The following is a 13,862-nucleotide window of genomic DNA, read 5'->3' on the forward strand; positions in this document are numbered from 1 at the left end:
CCAGTAGAATTTTATGTATACAGTAGGTGGGGCTGATCCCCTTAATGTCTGCCATGGTCCACCCAATGGCAGTCTTACACTCCTTGAGTACCTGCAAGAGCTGTTGTGCCTGCATATCTAACAAACTAGATGAGATAATAACAGGTAATGTGGAGTCAGGTCCAAGGAACTCATACCTGAGATAGGCGGGCAATGGCTTCAATTCCAGCTTTGGTGGTTCTTCGATGGATGGCTGACTGGAGGAGTTTCTCTATTTTCTAACTGCAAGGGCTCAAATTCAAGAGTTTTATCCCAGAACCCTCTGCCTCTAACGCCAATACCCATTCTGCCAGTTCTTCTCCATTCACCTCATCTAAATTCATCAGACATGCAGCAAGAGGATCCTCAATAGTCAGCATCTCATCATCAGTTTCTACGATTACATCCACGGCATCAATAAGAGAGCAATTGGCGAATTCCCTTGGTCGCCTCATAGATTTCTGCACATTGAATGTTATCTCTTCGTCGTTCAATCTCATCTTGATCTCCCCCAGTCTTACAATCAATGAGAGCTATCCTAGTGGCCAGGAACGGCCTTCCCAAAATTAAGGGAATTTCTTCATCCACCTTGCAGTCTAAGATCACAAAATCTGCAAGGAACACAAATTTCCCCACCTGAATCAACACATCATCCAGGATACTAGAGGGTCTTTTTACAGTCCTGTCAGCCAGCTGCAACAACATAGAGGTGGGTCTAGCTCTTCCAATCACCAGCCTCTTATAAATCGCTAGGGGCATAAGATTTATGCTGGGCCCCTAGATCACAAAGTGTCTTTGCATAAGCAAAATTACCAATAGTACAGGGACTTGTAAAGCTCCTTGGGTCAGATAGCTTCTCCACAATTAGTCTAGTCACCACTGCACTGCAGGTCTAAGTAAGAGTCACCGTGGCCAAGTCTTGGAAATTGAATTTTCGGGACATTAAGTCCTACATCATTTTTGCATACCCAGGCATCTCTTTCAAAGCATCTATCAATGGAATATTTACCTGGATTTGTTTCAGCATCTCCAAGAATTTCTTGTATTGCTCCTCTTTTTGGTACTTAGCCAGCCTCTAAGGGAATGTTGTGGGAGGTCTCTTCTTCCCAATGATTTGGGACTGCTGTTTATCAGCTGCAACCTCAACTACTTGTTCCTGGGTTGTCTCAGCTTCTTTCTCCATCTCAATCTGAATGTTATGTTCTTCCTGAGCCGGCTAGACTGTCACATCTGTCAGTTTCGTTGACTCATCTAGCTCAATGGGCACGGGTATAAGTGTCTCAGCCTATCTGCTGTCTCGATCTCTCTCTTGATCCACGTCTAAATCTCCGCTATTCCGTAGACTCACTGCCATTAGCTGCTTCGGGCCTTGATCTTTTGGGTTTATTTGAGTGTCTACAGGTAATGTCCCATGAGGACGATTGTCAGAGACATCGAAATTTGGCCCATCTGCACTTCAATATTCTTGATATCTGAATCATGAGCATCTACTCTTTCACTAATTTTTGCATTAGACCCAATAACCTGATGCATCATTGCCTCAAGTCTAGCAAACCCATCTTCCTACCGTCCACCATGTTGCTGCTGAGGAGGGTGATACCCCTGCTACTGGTTTTGATTGTTATATCCCTGTGGCCTTAGGTAAGGTGTCATATTGTTAGGAGGTCTCATACCTCCCATGTTCCCATTGTTGAACTGTGGCTGGACTGGCCTGTACGGCTGATTTTGCTGGCCCCAATTCTGACCACCCTGTCTCTAGCCTCCATAATTAGACACATAGTTCATGTCTTCAGGGTAGTGATGATGATCATGTTCTGCATTCCACTGGTTACCAATTGGCTAACTAATGCAATATGTGCACAAGCCCCCATTGGTAGTATCTACGATGTGTACCTGCTGCTTCTATCCTTACTCTTCCACCTTTTTGGTGAGGATACTCATCTGTGCCAATAAGGTGGCCATATTTTCAGCCATAGAGTTGGATGGATCTAAGGGCACTGAGTGAACCACTGGAGTGATAGGTGCATTCCTGGTTGTCCATCCTGAATTTTGTGCCATCTTGTTAAGCAGACTCTGGCCTTCTCTCCATGTTTTGCTCAAAAATGCTCCACCAGCTGAAGCATCAACAATGTTCTTCACGCTATCTGACAATCCCATGTAAAATCGCTGTCCCAACATCAGATCTAGAATACCATGGTGCGGACATATAACCAGCATCCCTTTGAATCGTTCCCATGTTTCATGCAGTGTCTCCATTGGTCTCTGTTTGAAACTCAAAATTTCATCAATTTGTTGAGCAGTCTTGTTGGGTGGGTGGAACTTGTTCACGAATTGCTTGACTAACTCCTCCCAAGTTGTTATGGAATTAATGGAGAGTGAGTTTAGTCAGGTCTGGGCAGCTCCTGTCACTGAGAATGGAAACAATAACATCTTGATTGCTTTCGGAGTTACGTTGGGCTGCCTTTGGGTTTGCAGATTGACAGGAAATTCTTCAAGTGCTGTTGAGGATCTTCGACTTGTGTCCCCGAAAATAGTCCCTTGTTCTGCAACAAGTGCAGCATGTTGTCTGTGATTTGGAATGATTTAGCCTGTATCTGCGGGATTAAATCGTTGTGGTGAGATTTTCAGTTATGGGTTGTTCCCCATCATAGAGAGAAGCCTCTAACACAAAAGGTGCCAGTGGCGCTATTGGTACAGCTGGGTCTTCTTCGTAATCTCCCATGTCTGTTTCGAATTTTTTAGTTGTTTGTTGTTGTTTGTTTTTTCGGTTGGCCCGATTCAAGGCCTTGAAAACTTTCTCGGGATTTGATAATGCTTCAAATACTTCACCAATTCTCGATGAGTTTCTAGGCATGCACCTGACAACCAAGTCAACAAACGTTAAAATTTCAATGTAAAGATTGGGTATAGAGAAAACGGACAACACTAAGAAGTTTGGTATCTCTTTCAATTGTAATTAATAACACCGTTAATTACCCGGAAACGACGCCAAAATTTGATCACGCCCAACTATGCCTTACAAAAAGGATAGGCAGACGTTGCAAATATAATCTGAGCATTTAGCCCAGAGTCGAACCCACAAGGAATTAACCTATCAATTACTCTTGTTTGACTTACTAAATTCTACGGAATCAACTTCCCAAACGTTGTAAATAACAGTTGATGATATTTCTACTAACTACGAATGAATGCAAATAGGCAACTGAAACTAACTATGATTGAGTTGTAAACAATTAAGAGAAGGTTCTAAGGTTATGATTTACCCTATTGATGAAATCCCTTTCGGTTATGTTTCACATAGATTTACCCAATAATTGTCTCTATCAATCATGAACACTCTTATTACCGTAAATCTCTCCCGCGTAATCACGATAATTTACTAAACACACTCTCCCGGGTTATGCTAGCTGGCTTTATTTATTATAGCTCACTTTAGATTACACCCAAGGCTTCGTTATCCCTAATCCCGCCTTTAAACCCTCAGTTATTGATCCCTCATATACTTTGGGAGTGGTGTTATTCAACAATTACCTAAATATGCACTCTCTCCCGAGTTATGCACGCTAAATAGGCATAGCTAATTGAGGATCCTGTCAATTAACTACAACATGCACGAAGTTTAACAAATAGAGATTTAAACTGGGTAAATTATATTAACATAACAAGAATTTCATCCTTCAATAGGTTCCATCAAAACCCTAGACTAGGAAATTAGCTACTCATGACAAAACAAGATAAAAGTACTAAATTATTTATAATGGGTAATTGCAAGAAAATAAAAGGAGATAGAAAAAACTCTAATGTTTGGTTGATCTTCTCACACTTGTTCTTGCCTTCAAAATAGTCTAAAAACAAGCTTAAACATGTCTTGGGCGAGCTTCTAAAGTTTATAAGGGTTTGGAACAAGTTTTCCCCGATTTACACTTTGGTCCCCAAACTTTTTGGCACGTGAACAGTTCACCGCGGTCACGGCAAGACCGCAGCTCGACCGCGGTGAACGGTGAACATTCTGCCTCGAACACTTGGTCTGCCGCAGTTCCACCGCGGTCGCGGTGGAATTCACTCAGTCCATTTTTTGCTTCTTTGTTCTCGGGTACTTCTTGATTGGGCATTTTCTTCACATTATTGCCTCCAAAACACTCTTTAGTGCTTCCTCACTTAGAATATTCCCTGCGAAGCAAAAGAACACCATTTAGAGCATTTTGTTATCAATTTACCAATAAAACAATAATAAAGCATGGTAATATTAAGGTGTAAATATCATCTATATAGACTAATATCAGACAACATCTTATTTATGAATACATATTTATTATTGGAAGAATATGAATGTGCTAGTGGTAGTGAATATACCACACTCACCTTTAGAAGGAGGTTTGAGATGATATAAGAAAATAATGTCATTATTATGGCATGAATGGTCATTGGTCACATACCTATTGTACGCCAAAATATTTTGGCAAGGTGATTATTAAAGGACAACAATAATGCAAGAAACATATCTTGCATATAATTTTGACCATGATCATAATGGTATAACTTTCTCTTTAAAAGAGATATTCACCATATGGCTGTTGATAAATATGTGGTAGTACCAAATTAATTGAGAGCTCTGGAAGAGCCAATTATTACTATTTTGGAGGAATAAAATTGATTATCAATAATGCATTGTATTGTAGCAAGTCTCAAAGAAACTTAATTGAGTTTCTAAAGTATTCACGAAAGCTGTTGGTTAAATTGAGACTATAAATAAAGGAAAGATTTAATATCTTATATTACTACAACTTGTAGCGTGGTAATATATATGTGAAAAGCTACCCATTTTATTCTCCAGTTTGTACTACACAAACAAAAGAATGCCACAATAAAGTAGAAGTTTATTGATATAAAAACCCATATCATAATAAACTTGGAGTTTATTGATAATTACACATCGCGGTGTAAACTTAAAGTTTATCAATATTGATAATTTATTCAGATGGCATAACTAGTTTAGCCATATCAATTTAAGTATAATGTGCAAAAGTAAAAGAGAATTCACATGGGTAATATTAAAGAACTAGAAAGTTCTTTATGAATTCTCTTATGTTGTTTGTTCTCATTAATTAATCTACCAACTAAAATTGGGATTGAATCACATGAATGCTGGAAATATCAAAAGTGAATATGGGCCCATTCACCTGCCATGTATATTACATAAGATGCATCTATGAGATGGCTACATGTGTAATTATTATTAACCTGCAACATGGTATTTTGCGAGGTAACTTGCTCAATAATTTAATTTCGAGCATAATTTCCAGATTTTCTATTCAAGAAGTCCATCTTGATAAGTTGGTTTACATCACAGTTGGTTTAGCAAAATAATTTATTGAGTGCCTCCACTTAATAGCTAAACTATTGCTTATGAGAACAAAGTTATCTATATCAGTTTGATATAGGTTAATACGAAAGTATATTACATTCTCCCCTCACAAGTGTTTCAGGGTCAGGAACCAAATAATTTCATCTTATTATTATTGATGTGCGGTGTATATTTTGATTAACACCATGACACACAAAGATGGGCTTTCAAAGTTGAGGAAGCAAGTTTGTTTTTCTAACATAAGGGGGAGACATGATAAACAATTGAGAAAAAGTTACGTGGAATGAATTATCATTTGTATATCTAGATCCTCGAATACGATAATATGAATTTGAAGTTCATAAAAAGATAATTCATCTGCAATATATTGCAAAGTATGCTAGACGCATTTGCTGACCTAAAGAAAGTAATTATATTCTCATTACAAATGCTCATATTAAGTCCTAGAAGGACAAAGTCTATGGTACTCTTAAAGCGTATAGACAAATCGGTTTCAAATAAACTTCTTGATAAAGAAGATGAGCAAATGATCATAATAAGGAGGCAACTGATCTAGAAGATCACATGATAAAACACTTCATAAATTCTCATGAGAGATTTAGGTACCTAAAAATATGAAAGAAGCGATTTCTATGTTATGTCTTTATGAAAAATAAGGAGGTTGGAACCGATATAAAATGTTCATCGACGACATCTATGATAGCACTAAATATATATGAGGATCTTTGTCACGACCAAAACCCGGACCCGATCGTGATGACGCTTCTCGTGAAGACAAGGCCAGCCGACAATTCCCATTTTCCAATTATTAACCGTAAAGCATTTAAGAAAAGGTCTAAACATGATAAAATAAATCCGAAATAACAATTATAACATAAATTCAGAAGAACACCCATACACAGCCCTAACCGGGGTGTCACTAGTCATGAGCATCTATAAGTCATAATACAATTCATCTAAATCCATAACTAATACAACTATCTGAAGGGAAATAGAAGTGATAAAGGAGTAGAGATACGGGGCTGCGGATGTCAACAACTACCTCGTAATCTCTGAAAGCCGGCCTGAAGCTGGAGGAATCAGCACTCGGGAGCGGAACCAACTATGCCTGAATCTATATACAGGGGTACAGGGAGTAAAGTAAGTACTCCAACTCAGTGAGTAACAAATGTAAATAAAGACTGAAAGCAGGAAATCACGTAGGGCATAAAGCATTCTATAATGAAGCAGTAAAACCATTTCAAAACAGTAAAGCAGTGAAAGATAGGTAAAATCCTTTAACTCAAAATTTAACTTCATGAAAATCCCTTTTCAATGATTAAGCAGGTAATTGACAGTCAATTATGAAAAGTAAACACATAAAAGCTCGCTCCTCGGGCACAGTATTGACAAACCCGCCCCTCGGACAACATCTCAGAACAGTACCAGCCCCTCGGGCAATTACATAGAACAATACCAGTCCCTCGGGCTCAATCTCATATCACAATGGGTACCCGCGCTCACTGGGGGTGTGCAGACTCCTAGAGGGGCCCCTTACGGCTCAAGCGCAATAACAAGCCATCTCGTGGCATCAAACTAGGCCCTCGGCCTCATATCAATCAAGCCACCCCATGGCATACATATCTCAGGCCCTCGGCCTCAAATCAGTATCAGTGTTTTCTCACAACATAGGCCCTCGGCCTTACTCAGTCAAAAATCCTCACAAGTCCCTCGAGCAATAGTAAAATAGTGTTTCTCAGCCCAAACATCATTTAAAATGTCATTTAAGTATTAAAACTGAGTAGACATGGCTGAGTAGTAAAACAGTGGAAAATAATATGACTGAGTTCAAGTATAAAGTCAAAATAGTGAGGAAATATCAATAAAAATCCTCAAAGGGTTCAAATAGTTGGCATTAGGCCCAAATATGGCATTCAGCCCAAATAATGATGATAACAAATAGTTTTCAATCAAATACGCGGTAAAATCATCAATCGGGACGAACCAAGTCATAATCCCTAATAGTTCACGACCCATGCTCGTCATCGAGCATGTGCATCACCTCAATATAGCACTACGATGTTCAATCCGGGGTTTGAAACCCTCAGAACATTATTTACAATCATTAATCACCTCGAACCTGCTAAATCTCTAGCTCGCGATGCCTTTGCCCCTCGAATAAGCATCCACGCGCGTCGAATCTATCCAAAATCAGAACGAGGACATCAAAGTATGCTAAGAGAACAAAGTCCAAGCGAAAACAATCAATAAAGGGCACAAATCCCGAAATTACCAAAACCCGAGCCCCAGGCCCACGTCTCAAAAATCAGAAATTTTCATATCAATAGATTCCTCATCTCCCCACGAGTCTATGCATATCAAGAATACCAAAATCGGAGTTCAAATGGCCCCTCAAATCCTCATTTTAAGGCATCTTAAACTCAAGTCCTAATCCCCCATTTTTATCCTTTTAATTCCTTTAATTACAACCTTAATCCATGAAATACTACCATAGAAATGTGTTTTAGGTCCAAGATCCTTACCTTAATGAAGTTCCCTTGAAATCCCTCTTCCAAATCGTCCAAAAGCTCTCAAACCGAAGTCAAAAATGGTGAAATAATTCAATTTCGCGAAATGGAATAACTTATATGTTCTGCCAGACATTTTCGCATCTGCGACTCTCCAACCACTTCTACGGTACCGCATTTGCGGTCATGCCTACGCTTCTGCGGAAATCACTTAACCAGCCAAAACCGCTTCTGCGATCATCCTTCCGCATCTGCGACATTGCAGATGGGGTCCAACTCACCACTTCTAGGGTCCCTGACTCCCTCAGCCTTTCCGCTTATGCGACCTCCCTCATCGCATATGCGGCGCCGCACCTGCAGTCCCCAATCCGCAGGTGCGGAAATATCGGAAGCAGCATAGTTCAACAGCTGCAACAAGGTTTCAAACTCCCCGTCAACCATCCGAAACCACCCCGAGACCCCCGGGACCTCAACCAACAGCACAAACATATCCCAATACCTTATTCAAACTTGTTTCAATCATCAAAACACCTCAAACAACATCAAATCTACCAAATCACATCGGATTCAAGCCTAAGTTTCTAAAATCTTCCAAATATGCTTTTGATAAAAAAAAAAACAAGCAAACCACGTCCGAATGATCTGAAATTTTACACACACATCTGAAATGACACGACGAAGCTACTACAACTCTCAGAATTCTATTCCGATCCCTATATCAAAATCTCGCCTATCAACCGGAAATCGCCAAAATCTCAACTTCGCCAATTCAAGCCTAAATCTACTCCGAACCTCCAAAACCCATTCTAGTCACACTCCTAAGTCATAAATCACCTCCCGAAGCTAATCGAATCATCAGAACTGGCATTCGAGCCCTCTAACACACAATTCAACATCCGATTGACTTTTTCAATTCAAACTTCCTTAAAAGAGACTAGGTATCCCAAACCTTACCAAAATCATTCCGGATTCGATCCGACCAACCCGATATCACAAAACACGGATAACGAAGCATAAAGCAGCAGAAATAGGGAAAACAAAGCGGTAACTCATGAGACGACTGGCCGGATCGTCACAATCTTAAGTCTAGAGAAACAATTCAAGTAGAATTGGTTTCATATGAAAGACATGTTGTTTTGGACCTGCAGTTCAAACACTTGAAAGTATAAAGTCAATGGTGTGTGCAATCACTTTTATTTATTTTATATGTCAAGCATGACATGAAAATCTTGATATGCATCTAAAGTCTATTTATATGGCTTATTTTACTATACTTATATGATAATCCCTGAAAGATTTAAATTGCTTAAAGCATATACAATTCTTGATCTTGAAGTACCACATCCTCAATGCAATTTACGCATAAATGTATCTTGCATAACTATAAGCATGATAATGTGATAGCGAGAATACCTCTATGGAGATATTGAAGAGTCATTCCACGATATTTATGAAGACATTATATATCTATCAAGAATGATGATTTCAAGGTGCAACATATTCATTTAAGTTAATATGGCTGATTTGTCTATCAAATCTTTACCAACGATCTTTTGAAGATGGTGCACAAGATTGGAATACGAAGGCTCAAGGATGTGAATTGATGCTCTCTTAAGGGGGAGTTAATACTCGTTGTACTCTTTTTCCCTTACAAAGTTTTGTCCTACTAGGTTTTTCTTGTAAGGTTTTTAATGAGGCAACCAAAAGGCGTATTTCTAAACATGTGTACTCTTTTTCCTTCTCTGGAATTTTTTTTCCCATGGGATTTTATTTAGTTAAGGTTTTAACGAGGCACATTATCTGTTGAATAGACATTCAAGGGGGAGTGTTATAAATAGAATTTTATTTATGGTGAATGTCTATATTTAGGGAGATTCTAGGGTTTATTACTTGGTGGCTAAGTCACCCTCTCCCTATAAATAGATGTTCTATCCATTGTAAATCATCTAAAAGCAATAAGAATTCCCTCTCTCTTTCTTTGCAATATTCTTCTTTATTGTTTTGTAACACAATTAAAATTGTAAGAAAATTCAATTAAAATTGTAATTCTAACTCTATGAGTTATATTTTAGGTTGAGTTAAATTCAAAATTTATTATTTTACACCATAATGTTTGACAAAAGTCAAACAAACAAAGACGAGTTAATTGTAGGCATAAAACATAAGAAAGTTACCAAAAAAAAAAGGAGAATCAAGAAATTAAAATAACAGAGAAAGGTACAAATTAGATCTAAAAGTTTAATTAGAGGGTAATATGAAACAAATCCTAAAGGGCTCTTGTCCCATCTATGTCAAGAGCTATAAAATCACGAGTTATGCATTTAAAATCCTACTACTCACTTGTCCTAGTTTATTTCAAGGGGTCGAGGAAGAAGGCCAGAACTACTAATTTTAGTGTGAAATTAGATACAGATTCTTCATATTTTTTAAAATAGAATTTACATATCTGAGAAGTACATGAAAAGTGCTAGTATAATTAAAAATATTTTTAAAAAAAGAATCAAAGAAAAGAACTGTCTGACTCCTCAAATAGCAACACGTCACATAAATGGATCTGAGGAAGCATTAAATTTTAAATTATTTTTGTACAACGGATTAAACTTCAATTTACACGTGCTTTGAATTGGTTACTTGGCAAAGTAAAGAGTAACTTAAAATAAGGTTGATAACAAATCTATAGACGTCTATCATTCGAATTGTATGATTTAGTATCACACTTAAAATAAAGGAAAATAAAGTGTGTGTTTGGTATAACGGAAAATATTTTTCGTGGAAAATATTTTCCAAGAAAATATTTTCTTAGAAAACAAGTAGTAATCTTATTTATTTTTCGATGTTTGGTAGGCAAATTAAGGAAAATGACTTCTCAAAAGTATTCATAAATAATTTAGATATAATAAGCATGAAGCCATAAACTTTCAAACCAACAATCTTTCGAACCCACAAATTTCAGAAACTTTCGAACCACTAAACTTTCGAAACCGCGGAATTTCGAACGCGTAAATTTTATAATTTCTAAACCCGTAAACTTCTAAACACATAAACAAAAAAAAAATAATTTTTTTTGTGGGGGTGGGGCAGAGGGGGTAATAGGATGGGTGGTAATGGAAAAACTGAAATTTGAAAAAAAAAAAAAAAACTTTTTTGAAGAGAGGGGATGGGGTGGGTTGGTGAGGGCAGGAAAGGTTGAGAAGGAGTTTTGGAAAATGTTTTTTTCTTCTCTTGACAAGAAAAATATTTTCCTCGAATTGGATGAAAATGAGCTTATAAGGAAAATATTTTTCAAAATATTTAAGTCAATCAAACATAGAAAAATTAAAAATCATACCAAACACACCCAAAAACTTAAAATTTTATTTGCGCACACACACTATAGATTGTTGAATATAAAAGGAAAAACAAAGAAAAGAGCACGTGCACTGCATGTGCTCATAAATTGTTAGTTATTAAAGCATACGATCATTATTCTTTCCATCCTAATAATTCTATTTTTGATAGTAAAAATAGCGATATAACGTTAATGAAAATATATGACTAGTTGTGCAATAAAAAGTTGTTAATATATAGTCATATATCTTTTTCCTACGGGCAATTCAAATCTTAACTATTCATGAGGTTCATGCATTAACGTAGTACTATTATATTTCAAACTTCTACTTATATGTGCTTTCAGTTTACTACTTAACAATGTAAAAGAATAACTCAACAGGAGATAAGACAACAAATTTAAAATGTACATCATTAAAAATAAAAAAATAAATACAAATTTATTTGCATACGACCATAGAAAAAAAAGGGAAAACAAATGAAAGAGCATTGCACGTGCTCTTTTCTTCTTCTTTTTTTTTTTTTTTGAAAAAAAAATGCATTTTACATACTCATAGTATTATATTTTTAATTATTCTATACAATATATTTAGAAGTCTAAGTTATATGTGCTATGAATTACTATGGCAATACAAAAGAGTAACTACAAGAGGTAGACAACAAATCTATTCATATTGCATCATTCGAACTGTACTGCCAAAAAGCTAGATCTCAAATATGAGTTTATTTGTATAAGACCATACTTCAGAGAAAAAGGGGGGAAAAGGACAGTGCACTATCATTGCACGTGCTCATAACTTATTAGTAGTTCATTTTGGTAGACAACAATTTTCACTTCCAACCTAATATTGTTCTGTTTTTATACTAGTGGAAAATTCAACTTTGGAGGAAATGTATGAGTACAGTATATAATGACTAATCTTAATAAAAAGTACACTTTATGAGCTTTGAAATAAAAAATAGCCAATTAGTGCTGACATTCTTCACTGGCAAATAAATACTCGACAATCTATTGATATACGCATGTAAGAACCTATATAGTTTTTTATTTTTTTAAACAACTTGGAATACACGCATGCACTCATCACTTGGCAAAGAAATCAAATGCACAATATCAAAAGATTGTTAAGTGTAACGACCCGGCCGGTCGTTTCATGAGTTATAGCCCTGTTTCCCTCATTTCTGCTCCCTTACGTGTTCCTCAGCTGTATTTCATTGTATCATGTTGGTTGGTTCGGGTCCGGAGTGGTTTTGGTGCGGGATAAGACACTTAGTCTCCTATTTAGAAGTTTAAGTTGGAAAAGTCAACCGAATATTGACTTATGTGTAAACGATCTCGGATGTGAATTATGATGGTTCGGTTAGTTCCGTTAGGTGATTTTGGACTTGGGAGCGCGTCCGGAACGTGGTTTGGAGGTCCGTGGTAGAATTAGGCTTGAATTGACGAAATTGAAAATTTGGCGATTTTCGGTCGGCAGTGGAAATTTTGATATAGGAGTCGGAATGAAATTCTGGAATTCAGAATGAAATTCTGGCAGTGGAATGTCCGAAGTGTCATTTGTGACGTGTGTAAAAAATTTCAAGTCATTCGGAGGTGATTTGATTGGTTTCGACGTTGTTTTGCGGAATTTGGAAATTTAGAAATTCTTAGGCTTGAATCCGAGGGTAATTTGGTGTTTTGATGTTGTTTTGAGTGTTCCGAAGGTTCGACTAAGTTCGTATGTTGATATTGGACTTGTTGGTATGTTTGGTAGAGGTCCCGAGGGCCTCGGGTTGATTTCGGGTGATTGACGGAACAAGGTTGGAATTTGAGGAATGCTAAAGATTGAACTCAGCTGTCGTAACCGCACTTGCGGAGTGGGAACCACAGGAGCAAGTTGCAGAAACGGAGAAGGGGCCGCAGATGCGGCCAAGGCTGAGCTTGGCTGGGAGTCGCAGTGCGAGTAGTGGAGCGCACCTGCGAGACCGCAGGTGCGAGAATTGGACCGCATAAGCGAATTCTAAGGATTTAAGTGGGAATCGCACCTGCGATGGATTTTCCGCTGGTGCGGCATCGCAGAAGCGACATGAGGACCGCATATGCGGAAGTTTTGGGCAGAATGTATAAAAGGTGGACTTCGCGAATTTTGGTTCATTTTTCACCATTTTTAGTCGGCTTTGGAGCTTTGAGAGCGATTTTGAGGAGGAATTCAAGGGTTTATTAGTAAGGTAAGTGCTTTGAGCCCTAATACTCGTATATGTGATGATTTTCCGTTGTTTAATCATGTAATTAGTGAAGATTAGGGATGCAAATGAGGGGTTATGGCTTGGGCTTTTTGGAGAGTTTGATTGAGGTTTTGAGGGGTCAAATGGAGTCGGATTTTAATAAATTTTGTATGTATGGACTCATGAGTGAAAGAGCTTTCTAGTTTTGTGATTTTGTCGGATTCCGAAACATGGGCCCGTAGGCCGGGTTTAGGTGAATTTCAGGATTTTGGTCTAAATTGATAGTTTTTCGTGTAGAATTGGTTCCTTGGCCTATATTGATTGCATTGTATTGCTTTTGGTAAGATTCAGGACGTTTGGAGACTGATTATAGAGGCAAGGGCGTAGTGGAGTACGATTTGGCTTGATTTGAGGTAAGTAACGCTTCCAAACTTGGTTCT

General features: G+C 37.7%; 1 non-coding gene across 1 annotated transcript; it reads left to right on the plus strand.

Moving 5' to 3' along the window:
• The first annotated feature begins 2,206 nt into the window (after nt 1-2,206).
• LOC142166674 (small nucleolar RNA R71) lies at nt 2,207-2,313 on the plus strand. The gene has a single exon (XR_012697077.1). It is a non-coding gene; the product is annotated as a small nucleolar RNA R71 (small nucleolar RNA).
• Nucleotides 2,314-13,862: the final 11,549 nt, after the last annotated feature.

This window comes from Nicotiana tabacum, chromosome 11 (assembly GCF_000715075.1).
Source record: "Nicotiana tabacum cultivar K326 chromosome 11, ASM71507v2, whole genome shotgun sequence".
Taxonomy (NCBI): Eukaryota; Viridiplantae; Streptophyta; class Magnoliopsida; order Solanales; family Solanaceae; genus Nicotiana; species Nicotiana tabacum.